The sequence below is a fragment of the Curcuma longa genome, chromosome 14 (genome assembly GCF_044706935.1).
Source record: "Curcuma longa cultivar G26 ecotype Majalengka, Jawa Barat chromosome 14, ITB_CL_G26_1.1, whole genome shotgun sequence".
NCBI lineage: Eukaryota > Viridiplantae > Streptophyta > Magnoliopsida > Zingiberales > Zingiberaceae > Curcuma > Curcuma longa.
Window position 1 is genome coordinate 10,896,080 of NC_133874.1, and position 4,868 is coordinate 10,900,947.

General features: G+C 40.9%; 2 pseudogenes; one reads left to right on the top strand and one right to left on the bottom strand.

The window, feature by feature from the left end:
• Positions 1-3,070, top strand: part of LOC141844886 (uncharacterized) — a 4,101-nt pseudogene extending 1,031 nt beyond the window's left edge.
• A 476-nt stretch (positions 3,071-3,546) lies between these two features.
• On the bottom strand, positions 3,547-4,217 carry LOC141844887 (UDP-glucuronate 4-epimerase 1-like; annotated as a pseudogene).
• Positions 4,218-4,868: the final 651 nt, after the last annotated feature.

Sequence of the window (4,868 nt, forward strand, 5' to 3'; positions counted from 1 at the left end):
TGCTAGGACAAACCTTAAAAAGTACAAACTTGTACTCTTCAGCAGTTAAGACAATGTCCAAGTTCTATTTCCAATATATATAGTAATTCACCAACACCTCAAACACCGGGAATTTAGTAAGCCACGATCGTGTGGACGTTTACTAATTCAAGCATTTGTAAGAGGAGGTTTTACCCATTAATTTTACTATCTTGTCAACTTAACTTTATGACAAGTAAAATTAATAGTTGGTTTATCTTTGGCCACACAAAATAATAGCAGTGACTCCGATGGGGAGGATACTATTATATGTGTTCTAAGTGTTCACCATTACTTGACACTAAGGCAATTATTTAGGATTGTGTCCCTTTAGATGGAGAAGATCACACGCACTTAAATAATTTCCTATAGTCATCCTCTAAGGAAGTTTGATCCAGTGATCCGCAAACAAACTCATCCGATGGGGAGGAAGGCACTCAGAGCCAACACGTAAGTTTGAATGCATCACTATCAAACCAGTAATGGAGGCCGCGGGATAAAAAAAAAATCCCTCTCCCACTTAGTTATTTGGTTTTGAGGAATTTTAATTATGTATGCATATTTAATTATTCCAAAATTGGTTTCCAGGCCGTGGCGAGGCACATTGGCCTTCTTGGTTATTGGAGCATCAACCACTTTCTAAGACAAAACCAACTGAGGACATCATTAAATTATGCATTCATAATTTCCCACTAAAATCCTTAGGTATTTTAATTATGTATACATATTAACTTGTTCAAAGAAATTGGTTTCCAGACTGTGGCGAGGCACATTGGCCTTCTTGGTTATTGGAGCATCAACCACTTTCTAAGACAAAATTAATTTTAAGAACCAATTACATAAACATAAGGGATATAATAAAAAACAACATAAAGAATAAGCAATAAAAATATGAAAAAATAATTTTCCAACTATTATGGCCTTTTTCAATATCCGCCGTTCTTCAAGAAATTCATTGATATGTCTACATACTCTCACTATCAATTCTACTAATCGATATATTGTAGACAAGAACCTACTACTCAAGGACACTATTATATTTATTCATATAGCACGGATAAGAAATAAGTATAATAAGCAAACCTTGCCTTTATTAATGAATATGATACATGTGTTCTCTAAACAATCATCTCATGATTGGCACTAAGGGCTGACACTAACAATATCCCACTAGCACTAGAGCCAATCACTGTAATCCCTAAGACCCAGTGACCTAGTGTGACCATCATGCTTCCTCTGTGCTAAAGCCTTGGTCAAGGGATCCGCAATGTTAGCATTAGTATCTATTTTGTATATCCGCACATCTCCTCTATTGATGATCTCTCGAATGAGGTGATACCGCCGTAGTATATGTTTGGAACGCTGGTGAGAACGAGGTTCCTTAGCCTGTGCTATAGCCCCATTGTTGTCACAACAAAACTCTATAGGGGCTCTCGATGCTATGAACTACACCAAGCTCAGAAACAAACTTTCTGATCCAAACAGCCTCCTTTGCTGCATCTGAAGCAACAATATACTCAGCCTTTGTAATAGAATCCGCAACTGTGTCTTGCTTTGAACTCTTCCAGCTCACAACACCACCATTTAAGCAAAAGACAAACCCTGACTGCGATCTATAATCGTCCTTGTCCGTTTGGAAGCTAGCATGTAGGTCAATTGATGACTTAATCTCACAAGTCATGGATATGTGATATCACGTTGACACATGGATACATATTAGAGACTATGTACCGAATTGACCCGCCATGAGAATGTTTCATGGATCGTTATATGAGTGTCATAAACATTCTCATATGACTATTAGTATGAATAGTCTTTAGACCTGAAGTCACTACAGTTTCCTATATAATGAGTTGTATACTTTGGCTTTGTCAAACGTCACCCGTAACAGGGTGACTATAAAGGCGATCACTGGGTATGCAATAAGTTATGCGGAGGGATGTGAGTGATGTAGATGGGATCTATCCCTTCCATATGACGGAAGTGATATCTATGTGCCCCTTGATAGAGTAGGACTACAAAAATGCATGATCATGCTCGAATAAGTCAATATGAGATATTGAGATTATTTGATTGAGTAGTCTACTTAGAGATCAAGAAATTCATGATTGATAAGAGGATGACACGATCTATTCCTCATTGATCAATCTAGATATCAAGGATACACGGAAGGTTATGTCGGATCTCGACATTCTCGTCACTTGGGTAACAATGATGTATTGCTAGATGCCGCTCATTGCTTATGTCTCTAAAATGGTTTTAAAGACATTGCCAATGTTACGAGAACCTATTGGGTCACACACTTAAGACATAATTTGGAGATGGTTCATGTGATGGATCATTAGGCCATTGGGTTGAGTCTAATGTAGATTAGACTTATTGAGTGGGACTCAAGGTAGACTGATTGAATTAGACTCGAGTTGGACTCAAGTCGATTCGGATTACAGTGATTGACACTAGTGCTAATGAGAGATTGTTAGTGTTAGCCCTTAGTGTCAATTCAGATTGAGTGAGACTTGAGTTGGACTCAAGTCAATTTGAATCCATTAAGAGGGTTGCATGATCATCATGCATGGAATTAATGAGGTATTAATTCCACGGAATACGAAGAGTCAAAACCCTTCATATTCAATGGTTGGATATAAAAGGTGTGTGAGAGGCTTTTGATGTAAAAAGGGATCTTATTCTTCTTCCTCTTTCTCTTCTCTTCTACCTCCTTGGCCGAACCTGATCTGTGGCTAGCACCACAGTTTGGTTCTTCTCCAATTCGGTGTTCGTGTAGATACTGTGGAGGCGCGAATACACTGATCGCGCTGAGATCCGATAACCGTTGAAGGCAAGAGTTACTGTTGGGATTGCGAAGGGCTCGCGTCGAAGGTAACCTCGATTCTAGTAGATAGAATCGATAAAACGAATATGGTTTTCGCATGGATCTTCTGGAGGGATCCTTTTTCCGCTGCATTTATGCGGCTAAAATTATTTTTAGGTGCATATAGATCCCTACAACCTCTCCTCCTCGCGCGACAGTAGTTCCAGGATGACGAAGCCTTAGGCGCCGTGAGCTGTGGCTTCTCCTTCCTCACTGCGATCCCAAATCTACTTGAAAGGAAAGCGCTTTTCAACCCTCTTGATCATGTGGGGTCGTGACATGTTTGGATCGAGGTTCCTGCCGCCATCATCTCCACTGATCGCGTGCCCGACATTGGATGCCGGCAGCTTGGCTTCCTTCGTGGTTGCCGACTGATGGAAATGGAGAAGAAAACTAAGGGGGCGTTTGGTTTCATCATTTTCTATTTTTATTTTTTTATTTTATAGAAATTATTGTTTGCTTTGTGTTTTTCAATCTCATTCTCTGAAAAATGAGAAGTCATTTTCTAAGAAAATAGAAAATAATAAAATATCATTTTCTGAGGAAAATAAAAACTATAGGAAAATACAAAAACGCAGATATAGTAACCGCGTTTTCCGATTTTCTTCTTCTTCGATACAAAAAAAAACTAGGTCCACCGATGGAGAAATCGGGCATGATCATGCCGGCACAGACGGTAGGCACAGTAGAGAGGTGACCGGCGAGGTGTTGCCAAGGTTGAAGATGCGGTATTGGGTGGGACCCTGCTTTCGGCCGCCGCTGCCGATGCTCTTTGCCGTGGTGTTGAGAGAGGTTGCGCAACCCTTCACGATGGCGTTGATGTAGGTGAAGTCGTGGGCTAAGTCGACTCCGTTCTTGCCGCGGTAGACGGTAATGGGCTTGTCATGGAGGATGTTGCGGGTGAAGGAGAAATAGGCCATGTTAGGGCGGCCCCAGGGGCCGTAGATGGTGAAGAAGTGGAGCTCAATAATGGAGAGGCTGTAGATGTGGTTGTAGGTGTGGGTGATCTCCTCGCAAGCCTTCTTGGTGGCCGCGTAAAGCGAAGCCGGACTGTCCGTGGGGTCCAACTCTGAGAACGACACCTTCTCGTTAAGGTCATACACAGATGAGGATGACGCCCACACGATCGACGGTTGCGGGTCGGCGGACTTGCAGGCCTCGAGTAGAGTGACGAGGCCAACGATGTTACTATGCACGTACGACGCTGGGTTCTCGATGGCGTAGCGCACGCCAGCTTGGGCGGCAAGGCGCATCACGTGGAGAAGGGCACGACGTCGAAGAGCTTGGCGAGGAGGCGCGCGTCATTGATCTCGCCCTCCACCACAAACATGTCGTGCTTGAACTCAATTTGCTAAATTGTTCCAAGTGTTACTAAAAGCACATATGTTGCCTCAATTCATAAGAATTTTTTGTTTCCACACAATCAAATGAAATCAATTGTAAAGTTTGTGTTTAAAGTAAGAAGAAACTATATAAATGCAACAAGCGACTATCCAATCTCTATTGTGTTGCATTTCAATTTAAAAGATTCAATGAAAACCAAGTGAATGCAACAGCTCAACTAATACTAAAATTGAAGGCTAAGTGACTGACTCAAGAAAATCATAGGAAGACTGATGTCTGATTTTAATTTTTTGTGACTCTTAATTTTATTATGAATGGTTGTTATGATTGGTTGTTTTTATTTCTGAATTTTCTTTTGAAGTTGAATTTTGTTATGCGCCTGAGTTTGTGCCAAATATGTTAAATTTGATTTGGATTTGTACAGACAACAACATATGTCTTGCGTGCCAAGGTTTTGAAATAGATTTTAGTTTATTTATTATGTTTTGGATTTCTATAGACATGTGTTTTACGTGCCAATTATGCTTTTATTTTGGAGATGTCTTCGCCTTCCACCTAAGCTGCGCAGGAAAGGCCCAAAGCCAATCCCAGGGAACAGTAAAGCTTCATAGGGTCTTTCTGTCCAGGTGCGGGTAGT